This window comes from Lithobates pipiens, unplaced genomic scaffold (assembly GCF_037356315.1).
Source record: "Lithobates pipiens isolate NorthernLeopardFrog02 unplaced genomic scaffold, aLitPip1_a1.2 Scaffold_8, whole genome shotgun sequence".
NCBI lineage: Eukaryota > Metazoa > Chordata > Amphibia > Anura > Ranidae > Lithobates > Lithobates pipiens.
In genome coordinates, this window is record NW_027507903.1 from 347,541,322 (window position 1) to 347,556,979 (window position 15,658).

Sequence of the window (15,658 nt, forward strand, 5' to 3'; positions counted from 1 at the left end):
ATTCATGGGGACACTAGAGAGTACCCTCTCATCTCGGTGTCCATCTCCACAGCATGTGGCACTGGTACTCAAGAGGTGGGGGTGGTAAAGAACTTGGTACATGACGTTATCATAGGACGAGACTGTCCGTTATTTGCAAAACTGTGGGGACAAGGAAAACTATCTGAAAGGTCCAGAGACTGGGAAGAAACTAGTCCCTCTGTTCCTGTTGTTGAGGGTAATAACCCTGAGATGCCGCATTTTCGTAATATGGACCCAGTTGATAAAAATGCTAAGGATTTGGTTAAGGGTGATGAAAGTAGTGCTGACACTGTTAAGGATGTCAAAATGTGGGGTTCACAGACCTACCTGAATACTGAGGGGGGGGAACCTTCTCCGCTTCAGGTAATGCTGGGGGAAGAGGATGAGGAAGTGGCCTCTACCTCTGCCTTGCCAGATTTGGGTGTTCCCCAGGGGGCATTTGGTACTGTCCAGATGCAGGACCCCACTTTGGCCAGGGCACGGGAACAGGTTGTAGTAATAAATGGGGAGCCCCAAGAGCCAGGTGCTAATGAGCGGTGGCCACATTTTGCAATATGTAATGAATTGCTTTATCGGGTTACTAAAGTGAGAGAAAATGTGGTAGAACAATTATTGGTACCCCAACAGTATAGACGCAAGGTCCTGGACCTGGCCCATGATGATGTTTTAGGGGGACACCTGGGAGTTGAAAAGATGGAGGCACGGATCGCCGACCGATTTTACTGGCCAGGCTTGAAAGCAGAGGTAAGGAGATACTGTACCTCTTGTCCCACCTGTCAGTTGACCGCTCCGGCGACCCATTTCCGGAGCCCGTTGGTCCCTCTGCCCATAATTGAGGTCCCATTCGAGAGGATAGCCATGGATATAGTGGGTCCCTTGGTAAAGTCAGCTCGAGGTCATTCTTACATACTGGCGATCCTCGACTATGCCACTCGATATACTGAGGCGCTACCCCTGCGGAATACCTCCTCTAAGGCTATTGCCCGGGAACTATTCCAGTTGTTTACACGGACAGGTTTTCCCAAGGAAATACTCACAGACCAGGGCACCCCGTTTATGTTGAAGGTTATGGCTGATGTATGCAAACTGTTCCGGATTAAACAGCTGCGCACATCGGTCTACCATCGCCAAACAGATGGATTGGTAGAACGTTTTAATAAGACCCTTGAGTCTATGCTCAAGAGAGTGGTACAAAGGAATGGGAAAGACTGGGACTGCCTGTTACCAGCTCTCCTGTTTGCTATCCGAGAAGTGCCCCAGGCCTCCACTGGGTTTTCGCCCTTTGAATTGGTATATGGGCGGAGACCTCGCGGATTACTGGACTTTGTTAAAGAAGAATGGGAAAGTGAACCAATTCAGCATAAGAGTGTTCTTGAATATGTCTCTCAAATGCAGGAGAGGATCCGAACTGTGATGCCGCTAGTTAAGGAACATTTACAAAAAGCCCAGGAGGCTCAACGACGGGTCTATAATAGGGCAGCCACAATTAGGAACTTCCAAGTGGGGGATCGAGTAGCAGTGTTGATTCCCACTGTGGAAAGTAAACTCTTGGCCAGATGGCAAGGCCCTTTCGAGGTTGTAGAAAAAGTGGGAGAGGTCAATTATAGAGTCCACCAGCCAGGCAAGAGGAAACCCTATCAGATATATCATGTAAACTTTTTAAAGCCCTGGACAGACAGGGAACCAGTGACCTCCCTGGCTAGTACAAAACTTGAGCCTCGGGTTGGGGTGGAGAGTGTCCAAGTAGCAAATACCCTGTCTAAAACCCAAAGTCAGCAGGCAAAGGAGTTCTTGCAGAGAAATAAAGAAAAATTTTCAGACTTGCCAGGGCTCACTAGTGTCATAGAGCATGATATTATCACAGAACCAGGAGTCAAAGTTTTTGTCCGGCCCTACCGCATCTCAGAGGCTCAAAGGAAGGCCGTTTCAGAGGAAGTAAAAAAGATGTTAGACCTAGGGATTATTGAGGAATCGCAGAGTGAGTGGTCGAGCCCGATTGTGTTGGTACCGAAGCCCAATGGGACTCTGCGATTCTGCAATGATTTCCGGAAACTTAATGAAGTTTCCCGGTTTGATGCCTACCCCATGCCCCGGGTAGATGAGCTTATCGAGAGACTAGGTCCAGCCAGGTATATCACTACGTTAGACCTTACCAAGGGGTAATGGCAAATACCGTTGACTAAGGCTGCTAGAGAGAAAACTGCTTTTTCTACCCCAGAGGGGAGTTTTCAGTACAAAAGGATGCGTTTTGGATTGCAAACTGCTCCAGCCACGTTCCAGAGAGCAATGGATAGGATTTTACGACCTCACCGGAAGTATGCCTCAGTGTACTTGGACGATATAGTCATTTTTAGCAAAGACTGGGAATCACATTTGTCCAAAGTTCAGGCAGTGCTGGACTCTCTTTGGAAGGAGGGGTTTACAATAAACCCTGAAAAATGTGCTTTGGGAATGGAGGAGGGGAAATACCTGGGTTATATCGTGGGTAAAGGGGTAGTGAAACCTCAGGTCAACAAGATAGAGGCTATACAGAATTGGCCCCGCCCCCTCACAAAAAAGCAGGTACGTACATTCCTGGGCATGGTGGGATACTACAGGAGGTTTGTACCCAACTTTGCCACGTTGGCGGCTCCGTTGACCGATCTGACTAAGGGCCGGAAATCGGTCATGGTGGAGTGGAATGCAGACGCTGAGAAGGCTTTTTTGGAGCTCAAGTCGGCGCTGTGCCAACACCCTGTCCTGGTAGCACCTCATTTTTCAAAAGAGTTTGTTGTCCAGACTGATGCTTCCGATGTAGGATTGGGAGCGGTATTGTCACAGGTTATTCATGGTGAGGAACACCCGATAGTCTTCCTCAGCAGGAAGTTAACACCAGCGGAGAAAAACTACGCCATAATTGAACGAGAGTGTCTGGCCATTAAGTGGGCTCTGGAATCCCTCAGATATTACCTTTTGGGGAGGAAGTTTTGGTTAATTTCTGATCATGCCCCTTTAACATGGCTGAGACAAGGAAAAGGGACTAATGCCAGGGTTACCCGGTGGTTCCTGGCACTCCAGGAATTTAAGTTTGTAGTGGAGCATAGGCCCGGGAGACTGCATCAAAATGCAGATGCCCTCTCCCGAGTCCATTTTTTTGAGCTCCACTGTTGCCTCCACCTCCTTGGCGTTGGGGCACAGGGGGGAGATATGTACAGGAGGCCGTGGCTGGGTCCTGGAAGGACCCTATGTTTCCCCTCTGTTTGGTTTGTGGTCCCTTTAAGGGAATAAAATTGATTAACCCACCTGTTAGAGGAAGTGTGTTTAAAAACAAGACAGGAAGTGGTAGATGGGTGTGGAGGAGTATAGAGGACATGGTGCATGGTGTTTGGTGTTTGCTCTGGGTTTCAGAAACAGAAGTGGACAGCAGTGTCCTGCCTGGAAGCCTCCTGGCAGGGGAAGCTACCTGCCATCAAAGATCAAGTACTGTTTGGTTGAGACAGCTATTCTGGACTTTGCAAGTCGGTGAGACTAAACACCTTTTTCTTTTGTTTTTGGCTGCTGTAAAGCTGTTTAAGTTTAATAAACCCCTTGTTGTGTGAAAAGCCTGTTGTGCTGCCCCCCCCCCCCCCCGAACATTACAATTGTAACAAAGCTGTTGGTGGCAACTTGCTGTTATCTAGTCAGTATTTTTTACAATTGAAAAGCTGGTTGAGAGTAGTTGAGTTTCCATTGAAATTACCTAATATATGGCAGCATAATTAATTATACTCACTCACACCCTAAGGACCCATTAAAAACCTCTACATTTTCCTTTTTTGTGGTTTATTTTTAATTTGTATTTCATGTGTTAAAAAATGAAGTGTAGCCTAGCTCACTTTTTAAGAAGTGTGAGTTGTTTGTTGTCCAAAGGTTTTAGATTTCGGCAAAATTTTCATCAGGTTTTCCATACACTTCATGTTAGTATTGCAACTGCATTTCTTGGTTTCAAGATGTTTCCGATATGTTGTATTTTTTTTATCTTTGCCATGTGAAATCAGATAAAGTTTAATCTTCAGATAATAACCACCAAACCCTAATGCCATTCCATTTTTCCATTAAGTATGTTGACAAACCCTATGCAGCAAACTGCACATTATTTGGAACATAGGTTATACACTTTAAACAAATCTGAAGCACTGTTCATGGAAACGAGCCTCTGTGGTCCTTCCAAAACCAAACATTGTGTAACCAACAAACACCAGATACACCTACCAATATCAAACATAACCCAAGAAGAAAAATTTATTAAATCTTTCAACCCATAGCAGACATTTTTTCATGTTTGGTTTGACTAAACTAGATGCTAGGGGAACAAATGCACATTTTCTCTTAAATAAAAAGATATTTGCAAATTGACTTTTAAAGAAATGATAACATTATTACTAAAAAGTTAAATATTATACTTGGAAGTGATTACCAGTATTTCTTTATATGTGCACTTTAAAGCAGAAGAATGTGAATTCCTGTTCTATAGATGTAATCCATAGAAGTATCCCTAAGTGATCTTTGGTTAACTTGCATATTTACGGTAGACTTTCACCATACACACCAGACTATTTTCTCATTACTAGTATCTCCATAACACAATAGAAAGCTGTTGTACTTGCCAATAATTTTTTAGCTTATTTAATTAGTGAGCTCGGTATCTATGTGCAGTAACTCATGTAGACCAATGAGATTTCAAATTACTGCATTCATTTAGATGAGGTTCTAACCAATCCACATTCTATTCAAAATGAAAAAAAAAGGTACTGACATACTGTACAACATACAACTTTCTTGTTCAAATTTTTTATTTAAAGGTTAGCATACATGTCCCAGGACAAGTTATATAATTGCCACACGGTGAATCAAATCATATCCCCATGCAGGGAGGCATATACAGTGTCAAGTAGAAACATTGAAGTAGCAATTACAGATCTCAAGTCAGAGGATGCCAAGGGGTGTTTAAGACGAAGAAAGAGCTGTAACCAGTGAAGAAGTGTAACAAGTAATAAAATACTGAAATATAAACCATGATAGTCAAGTGCCCACTGCCCAACCTCAGCCATAGCACAAGAAAAAAGAGTATACAGAAGGAGAGAGAAGAAGGACACTGGGGTGAGGTCCTAGGGGTTTTCATAGCAGTGGCGGCTATGCAGTGGCGGCTGGTGTGCAAAAGCTAGAGTGTCCACCCATGTCAGGGCTCCAAAAAAGAGTTGTTAAAGTCCAGAGACTGGAAATTGCCTATCCAGGGATACCACATTTTAGTGTAATTCCTGATTCTATCCTGGATGGTTGTGTGGTGTGGATCTTTCCTGAGCAATTCAATACTTCATAGTGAGAATACAGGGTGTTTTTCACGATTGTGCTACTGCCTGTTTGGCAGCAGCAGTGACTTGAAGGAAGAGTCAAAATTTGGTTTCTGGTCAGCCCCACCTCCAATGGATTATTATTTAACAAGGCAATCTGAGAATTGAGCTGTATATCAGTATTAAAAAGTTTGGTAAGAATTACTTCCACCTAAAAGGACCGCACCACAGGGCAGGTCCACCAGATGTAGAGATGTGAACTGGACTCCCCACAACCTCTGAAACAAGCTGCGGGTAGCCAGGAACATACTTCACTATCCTTTGTGGCACCAGGTATCACCTGGACAGTACTTTGTAGACCGTTTCTATTGTCAATATACTTTGGTTTGATTTGTGAGTTTCTACCCAAATGAATGTCTACCCAATCTTCTGAGGTAAGGTCCAGGTTCCTCCACTCCAAACTCATCCATGTCTTTATGGACCTTGCTTTGTGCACTGGTGTACAGTCATGTTGGAAACACTGTTCCCACAAATTTGGGAGCATGAAATTGTCCAAAATGACTTGGTATGCTGATGCCTTAAGAGTTTCCTTCACTGGAACTAAGGGGCCAAGCCCAACCCCTGAAAAACAACCCCACACCGTAATCCCCCCTCCACTAAAGGATTTGGACCAATGCACAAAGCAAGGTCCATAAAGACACGGATGAGCGAGTTTGGGTGGAGGAACTTGACTGGCCTATACAGAGTCCTGACCTCAACCCGAGAGAACACCTTTGGGATGAATTAGAGAGGAGACTGCAAGCCAGGCCTTCTCATCCAACATTGGTGCCTGACCTCACAAATGCACTTCTGAAAGAATGGTCAACCATTCCTATAGACAAACTCCTAAACCTTGTGGATAGCCTTCCCAGAATAGTTGAAGCTGTTATAGCTGCAAAGGGTGGGCCACTGCAATATTGAACCCTGCGGAATAAGACTGGGATGCCATTAAAGTTAATGTGCTTGTAAAGGCAGGCGTCACAATTTTTTTTATTAATATAGTGTATGATTGTCTCTCTTTTCATTTTTATTTAAAAAAAAAAACATTGAAAAGACATTCCTGCATCATTAATAAGTAGTAATTAACCCCTAATGTGACTTTTTCTGCTGTAGGGATTGCTATGGCATTGTTTCCCATATTGAGATGCCTTTGTTAAAGGATGGTAGCTGTGTGTCACTATTGACCCTCATATACTGTCAGCCCTTCCTATCCGCAGCAGTGCTAAAATACTGCTGCAGAAATTTCTATCCTAATGACTGTATTTTATTTGTTTCTATGGTGGGTTCATAGGGTAATCCTGCTTATGAAAGAAGATTCACCCCAATATAATGGAGTTTTATTCCATAACAATACAGTGCCTTGCGAAAGTATTCAGCCCCCTTGAACTTTTCAACCTTTTGCCACATTTCAGGCTTCAAAATAAAGATATAAAATTTTAATTTTTTGTGAATAATCACCAACAAGTGGGACACAGTTGTGAAGTGGAACGAAATCTATTGGATATTTTAAACTTTTTAAGCAAATAAAAAACTGAAAAGTGGTGCGTGCAAAATTATTCGGCCCCTTTACTTTCAGTGCAGCAAACTCACTCCAGAAGTTCAGCGAGGATCTCTGAATGATCCAATGTTGTCCTAAAGGACTGATGGTGATAAATAGAATCCACCTGTGTGTAATCAAGTCTCTGTATAAATGCACCTGCTCTGTGATAGTCTCAGGGTTCTGTTGAAAGCGCAGAGAGCATCATGAAGACCAAGGAACACATCAGGCAGGTCTGTAATACTGTTGTGGAGAAGTTTAAAGCCGGATTTGGATACAAAAAGATTTCCCAAGCTTTAAACATCCCAAGGAGCACTGTGCAAGAGATCATTTTGAAATGGAAAGAGTATCAGACCACTGCAAATCTACCAAGACCTGGCCGTCCCTCTAAACTTTCAGCTCAGACAAGGAGAAGACTGATCAGAGATGCAGCCAAGAGGCCCATGATCACTCTGGATGAACTGCAGAGAACTACAGCTGAGGTGGGAGAGTCTGTCCATAGGACAACAATCAGTCGTACACTGCACAAATCTGGCCTTTATGGAAGAGTGGCAAGAAGAAAGCCATTTCTCAAAGATATCCATAAAAAGTCTTGTCTAAAGTTTGCCACAAGCCACCTGGGAGACACACCAAACATGTGGAAGAAGGTGCTCTGGTCAGATGAAACCAAAATCTGACTTTTTGCCCACAATGCAAAACGATATGTTTGGCGTAAAAGCAACACAGCTCATCACCCTCAACACACCATCCCCACTGTCAAACAGGGTGGTGGCAGCATCATGGTTTGGGCCTGCTTTTCTTCAGCAGGGACAGGGAAGATGGTTAAAATTGAGGGGGAGATAGATGCAGCCAAATACAGGACCATTCTGGATGAAAACCTGTTGGAGTCTGCAAAAGACCTGAAATTGGGACGGAGATTTATCTTCCAACAAGACAATGATCCCAAACATACAGCAAAATCTACAAAGGAATGGTTCACAAATAAACGTATCCAGGTGTTAGAATGGCCAAGTCAAAGTCCAGACCTGAATCCAATCGAGAATCTGTGGAAAGCTGAAAACTGCTGTTCACAAACGCTCTCCATCCAACCTCACTGAGCTCGAGCTGTTTTGCAAGGAAGAATGGGCAAGAATTTCAGTCTCTCGATGTGCAAAACTGATAAGAGACATATCCCAAGCGACTTGCAGCAGTAATCGCAGCAAAAGGTGGCTCTACAAAGTATTAACGCAAGGGGGCCGAATAATTTTGCAAGCCCCACTTTTAATTTTTTTTATTAGTTAAAAAAGTTTCAAAAATCCAATAGATTTCGTTCCACTTCACAATTGTGTCCCACTTGTTGGTGATTCTTCACAAAAAATAAAAATGTTATATCTTTATGTTTAAAGCCTGAAATGTGGCAAAAGGTTGAAAAGTTCAAGGGGGCCGAATACTTTCGCAAGGCACTGTATATAAAGATATCTGAAGAAACATTTTAAATATAAAAAAGGAAAGATTATACAGTACATAAACAAAAAATATTATCATATGTAATAATACCATTAAGATAGGGTGACCAGACACCCCCGGATTGAGGACACTGTCCCTGGACCAAGTCTCTCCCTGGTCTTGTGGATTGGATTTGAATAGGGGCTGGAGCAATTTCGAAGACAGTCAGTGCAGAATAAAAAAAAATTCTGAATTACACCCCCCCGTGCTCTGCCGCTCCTACTAGCTTAGGGGGAGTGTATTTTTTTCCATTATCTGTGCCCCTTTTTGATGATCATGTGCTGGTCGAAGCAGAGGGAATATTTCTTCAGTTTCGGGTGCATGCCCATCCAGCTCCGCTCGCATGTTCTTCTGCCTTGGCTCAAGTCCCGGCCAGCCGCCTACCCGCTTATCTCCTTGCCTTCCCTGGCTGAGTGATTCTCCTCCGCTACCCATTCAGTAGTAGCCGGGGCTCGGAGAGTGAGACTTGACAGGCTGTGAGGCAGGTGGCAGCGGCGATGGGCAGAGAGTGCTGATTGCCATTACTAATAAAAAAAATAATATGTCCCCGGATTCCATTTTAAAAATCTGGTTACCTTACAGTAAGATATGTACCCATGCCAAGGAAAATTTGACAAAAGGGTGTCTATACCAAGAAGTAAATGATAAACACTCATTTTGAGGAAACACACCTAAAGGAAAAAGCATAATGCGTTTTCAGTGAGCCTAAGGGGGTTATTTACTAAAGGAAAATCCACTTTGCACTACAAGTGCACTTGGAAGTGAAGTCGCTGTAGATCTGAGGGGGACATGCAAGGAAAATATAAAACAGCATTTTAGCTTGCACATGATTGGATGGTAAAATCAGCAGAGCTTCACCTCATTTCAGATCTACCACTTTATGCCATGTACACGCAACCTGACTTTTTGACAGCAACGGTCCGACGGAACGAGTCAGTCTGAAAATTTGATCGTATGTGGGCTCCATCGGACCTTTGCTTGTCAAAAATCTGGCGGACTTTAGAAATAGAACATGTTTTAAATTTTCCCACCGGAACTCGAGAAACCAATCCATTCGTGTGTATGCTAGTCCGATGGACAAAAACCAACGCTAAGGCAGCTACTGGCTATGAACTTCCTCATTCTAGTCCGGTCGTACTTCATCACGTTCGAATCTGACTTTGGTGCGATTGTGTGTGGCCAAGTCCGTTCATTCAGAAAGTCTGACGGAACTCCGCCGAAAGTCAGTCGGAAAGACCGTCGGACCTAGTCCGTCGAAAAGTCTGCTCGTGTGTATGCGGCATAAGATTTACAGCGACTGCACTTCCAAGTGCGCTTTCACATGTACTTTGCACTTGTAGTTTGCACTTGTAGTGCAAAGTGGATTTGACTTTTGTAAATAACCCCCCAATATTTTGAGTTATTTTTACATTTAAAGGGACACTAAATGATATCCTTAGTCTCCAAAAACAATCCAATTATATTTCCTACTTAATGACCCTGTAATTTATTTTTCATGTCTTTGTAAGCTCCAGAACCTCCTTTTCTCCTCACTTCTGTTTGTTTGAAATACGCAATGAGCGTTAGTTGTGGTCATATGCACACTACAAATCCCATAGTCCTTTGTCCACCTTCAGAATGAGCAAGAGTGGGAGGCTGCATTCCTACATGTCATAAAGAATAAATGTAGCCACCCTCTAGGAGGCTGTGAGCAATAGAAAATACTTTTTTCTGATTAAGAAGTGGTTGTAAACCTCAGACATGAAAAATTTATCTAGCGGATGACATTTAGGATCAAATGTCACACGCATTGTAAATTTCGTTTTTGACCCCAGGACAATAAAGGTTCTGAGGGTTAATTATTGTAGGGATACCTAACACCAGTCTGGCCAGGCTGTGTTTAGAAGTTCTGCCTGGTCATGTGAACGGTGAGGTGCACATGACAGGCCAGAATCAAGTGTGGTTGGATGTTTTGGTATCGGCCCTCTCTGAGCCAATCAGCGGGAGTGCCGGGGCCCACTGAGGAGTCTGGGAGGGGGTACTTAAACAGGTGTGGGTCACGTGTTCAGGGTTCCGGAGTTCATGAGACCCGTATGGTCTGTTCTGGTTCCAAGAGTGGGGTAGCTCTGTGAGGGGTCCCAGTCACAGGGTGTTCGACATCCCGCAACATGTTCCTGGTAATGGCCCTTGATAGACCTGCCTGGTCTGGGGTAGGGATCCATCTGTTCCCGAGTCTCGGACCCTGCTGGTCCGAGGCGCTGAAACTGAGGGAGGATTCAAAGTGTCCGGATGTGCTCTCGGCTTGGAGGGACATTACAGCTGGTGGAAGTGACCGGGGGAGGACTCTTCAGAGGAGGGCCGGTAAGTGGCATCCTGAGAAGTGCCTGGTTGCTGAGTTGGGAAGGACATTGACGAATTCACACTTTTCCAGTACCATAGAGGAAGGGGGAAACGTTCCAGGTACGATTGGAAAAAGTTTCCTGTATACCCTCAGTTGATTGTTCAAGTTTTGAGTTAATGTGCTGACTGCCATAATCTCTGGCTAGAGATCTGTTCAGCCTTGAAGTACCCAGCTGCGAGTGGCTACTCTCTGGGTGGAAATAGAGACTTTGCTAAACCTGCAGTCAGGGCCATCTTTAAATAATGATTGGACCCTGGGCAAACGTTTTCTTGCCCACCCCCCCCCCCCCCCCCCCATACAATTTTGCTCTCCACCTGCTCTGAGACATACAATAAATAGCAGCTAGACTTAAAATCCATTTACTGTATCAGATCAGGCAGTAACTGCATTTGGTTACGCTTACTGACTGGTTGCTAGAGGTTACAGCACACATTACAGTTCGCTGATTAGTTGCTAGATGTTACAGCACATGATTTCTGCTTGTTGATTGGTTGCTAGATATTACTGTACGGTAATGCTGCTCACTGATTGGTTGCTAGAGGTTACAGCACATCATCTCCTCACTGTAGGGGGTGTGATATACATATGAATGGCACCTTTATTTACATATCCATGCCGCCAGCTGCTGCTATTTACTTATGAATGTCGCTGCTACTTACACATGATTTCCCGTTATTTACATGTAAACACAGGGTTTGCAGGTGAGTCATTTGTACAAAGAAATAGGGCAGAGCTGGACAGCATTAGTAGCAGCACTTCACACTGAGATATCAGAACACAGCATGGGACTAAAACTTCAAGGGGCAAGGGAATTTAAACTGGGATAGTTGGCAAGTATGAGGCAGCTGCTTTGGGCCCCACAACAATGACAGGGCCCAGGGCAGCTGCCCCTTTTGCCCTGCCTTAAAAACGGCCCTGCCTGCAGTTCAAGGTGCCTGAGTTCTTCACCCGTGCTCTCTGTTCCCTAAGAGACTGTATTTGTGAAAGTTCTACTGCAAAATAAACCTTTTTGAAAGGACTTCATCTGTGTCAGTGTACAAGTCATTGGGTATCAACCCTGGGAACCCCTAGACGCGGAGGAGCAGGCCAGGAGAAGGTAACCGGTAAGCCCATTAAGTCAAGTCTGCCCTGCAATGGGGCTTTGGCCGCTACATGAACAAATTACATTGCACTATAGTGCGTATTAACCTGAATCCAAAGCACTGTGTCTGGTTCCTTTCTGATCTTTCCTCTCTCTGCTATCTGCATGCCTCACTCTTAAGGCCCTGTTCACACATACTACAGTGGCTTGATTTTTACTGCACAAGAAGATCACAGTTTACCGCAAGGACACATAGAAAAACATTTTTTTTCTATGTGTCCTGTTCACACAACAAGCTTACTATGACATAGCAATTTAATACACATAAAAACGTGTGTCAATGCACGTCAAAGCACATTAAAATGGAAGACAATGCACATCCATTTTTGAAGCATGCATTTTAATGCACCTAATAATTAAGCTACGGTGACCAGATTTTTAAAATGAAATTCAGGGACATTTTTTTTATTGACAAATGTTAAACGATTATTATATTATTATATAGGATTTATATAGCACCAACAGTTTGCGCAGCACTTTACAATATGAGGGCAGACAGTACACTTCCAATACAAATGAATACAGGAGGGATCAGAGGGCCCTGCTCGTTAGAGCTTACAATCTAGAAGGGAAGGTCAAGTTGAAACAAAATGTAATAACTGTGAGAGAGTGCAGAGCTCAGGAGTGCGTTACATAAAGAATTCAGGGCTCAGCTGTGCCCATTTATGCAGTCTGACCAGTTCCCATCTATGCAGCCTCACCAGTGCCCATCTATGTGGCCTCACCAGTGCCCATCTATGCAGTCTGACCAGTGCCCATCTATGCAGCCTGACCAGTGCCCATCTATGCTGCCTCACCAGTACCAGCAATGCAGCCACGCCAGTGCCCAGCAATGCAGCCTCACCAGTGCCCAGCATGCAGCCTCACCTCTGCCCAGCAATGCAGCCTGACCAGTCCACTTCCATGCAGCCTCACATCTCAAATGGGGAGGTGTCAGGCTGGCATCTCCCGCTGTGCCAATTTTAAATTGATTTGCCGGACCATCAAACAAGTCCTGCCTCCTGGATGGTTCCTACCTATGATAGACAGCAACATGCCCTGGCATTGGACAAGTGTGATGCCTGTCAAAGGAGAAAACCAGGAGGTGGGACTTGTGTGATGGCAGGCATCCTGGGAATCACAGTGACACAGTGGAATCAGTTTTCTCACAGGGGATCTTTCCCCTGATTACCATTGAGTAAACAGATGACATGTCTGTTTCCAGTCCGCTGATGTAGAGAAGACAAGGACACAGCACACTGCTCTCTATGGGGCTTTTGGATAGAAACAAGCCATTTAATCTGATCCGCCAGATAGACGGGAAATGGATCTCCCATCTGTCTGTTTTTAGTGGACCTTATTGGATTGTGGCAGGGTGTCAGCGGACACAGGTCGATGTGGACACAGGTCAGTGGACACAGGTAGATGTCAGCAGACACAGGTCAACTGACATCTATTGCGCCATAGAGAGCAATGGATGGTCTGATCGGGTCTGCCTGAAAAACTGACTGGGGGACTGTCAGGGCTGGCTCAGCCCTTCCTTCTCGGAGCTGGCTGCTCATCTGTCAGCTAATTGCCAGCTCTCGTCTCTCTCCACAGTTAACCAGCTATTGTGGATCTGCTCGTCAGTCCTGCCTACTTAAAGATCTCCAGTTCACGTAATTTCGGCCTTCGCCTTGGTCACATCACAAGAAACCATCTCCTGCGTTCCTGTTTAAATACTGGCTTTGCTGACATCCCTTCTGGCTCCTTATCCTGCTTGCTGTTCCTTTAATTGGATCCCTGACTTCTGGCCTGGCTGATTAACCGATCTGGTTGCTGAACTCTGGCTTGGCTGACTACCTGATCCGGTTACTGGACTCTGGTTATGGTTTGACTACATTGACTCTATTTACCTTTTTATTTTTATTATTAAACAAGTGTGATTTTACTGTACTTCCGTCTTGGTCTGGTTCATTGTTTCTGACAGTAGGCGATAAAGTCAATCCACTTGTTGGTAATATTTTTACCAGATTGGATGAGCAAGATCACCGCATGGATCAGTTTGCCATGGCATTACAAACGCTCCTGAGTCACGCGGCTCACCTGCAATCCCCCACTGTGACTGCTCCGGTACAACCTGAGTTGCAGGCCATCCCTGCTGCTGCTCCAGTCTCTGCGCAGGCACCCGTCTTGAGTATCACCTCTGTAAGAGGTATGTCTGGTTCCGCCACAATTCCCCAGTGATTTGGGGCAATCCAGTTCAATGCAGAGGGTTTCTCAACCAGGTTGAGATTTACTGTGAGATTCTGCCCCAGGCGTTTCCCACAGACAGAAGCAAAGTAGGTTCCGTGATATCTTTGCTTTCTGAAAGAGCCTTGGCCTGGGCAAACCCTCTATGGGAGACGCAAAAACCTGTTGTCTTGAGTTACCCTGAGTTTATGGCTTCCTTTAAAAGGGTATTTGACGTTCCCGCATGCTCCGCTTCTGCTGCCAAGTGCCTCATGTCCATCAAACAGAGTACGAGAACTGTTGCCGACTACGCCATTGAGTTCCATACTCTGGCAGCACAGGTTGCTTGGAACAATGAGGCCCTCTTGGCTGCTTTTTCTCATGGTCTTTCAGATTCCATCAAAGATGAGATAGCAGCCCGTGATATACCCACTAAGCTGGAGAGCTTGATCTCGTTTGTCATCCTCATTGACTCCAGACTTGGAGAAAGACTTTCTTTTAAGGAGCGCTTGCGGAAGCCTCCTGTATGTTTGCCTCCGAGCTTAGCAGTCCCACCTGCACCTCCCTCACCTCCCATGCCTGCTGGTACCGGGTCGTTCAGTGAAAATGAACCCACACACTTGGGCTTCACGCATCTCTCCGTAGATCAAAGAGCCTTTGGGAGGAGAGAGAGATTGTGCCTTTATTGTGGCCAGGCAGGTCACTTTTTGGAGTCTTGTCCTACCCGTCCAGTGAACACCTGGACCTTGAGGTCCTGTCATGGAAAGACCTTAGGTGGCATTATTTTGTCCCCAGTTATCCAGAAGGATAAGCCCCTGGTTTCAGTTACCCTTTCTTGGGCTGAGTCGTCCATCGAGATACAGGCTCTAATCGACTCTGGGGCTGCAGGCCTGTTCATTGATGCTGCCTTTGTATCGCTGCACTCGACTCCGCTGCAGCTGCGTGACACCCCACTTGCCATTGAGGCTCTTGATGGGAAACCTCTACAGCCTGCCCATGTGACTCATGAGATGATTCCATTGTCCATGGCCGTAGGGGCTCTTCACCATGAGATAATCCAATTCCAAGTTATTTCCTCACCTAGGTTTCTGCTTGTTATTGGTTATCCTTGGTTACAGAGGCAAAACCCCCTCTTTTGATTGGCTATGTGCTGAGGTTCTCTCCTGGTCACCACAATGCAGTCAGATATGCTTCCAGAAGATAGCCAAGGTCCTGTGCACCTCTTCACTCTCCTCCCTGCCGGAGGAGTACTGCGATTTTAGTGATGTCTTTGACAAAGGTCAAGCTGGTAGTTTGCCTCCACACCAGCCTTATGATTGTGCAATTGATCTTCAACCTGGTGCCATACCCCTCGTGGCCGGGTTTACCCTTTGCCGGTCTTGGAGGATAAGGCCTTGGAGAAGTATGTTACAGATGCACTTTCTCAAGGTTTCTTCCGCAAATCCTCGTCTCCTGCTGGTGCTGGTTTCTTCTTTGTGAAGAAGAAGAGCGGTGAACTGAGACCTTGTATTGATTATAGGGGTCTCAATCGTTTCACGATTAAGAATGCCTACCCA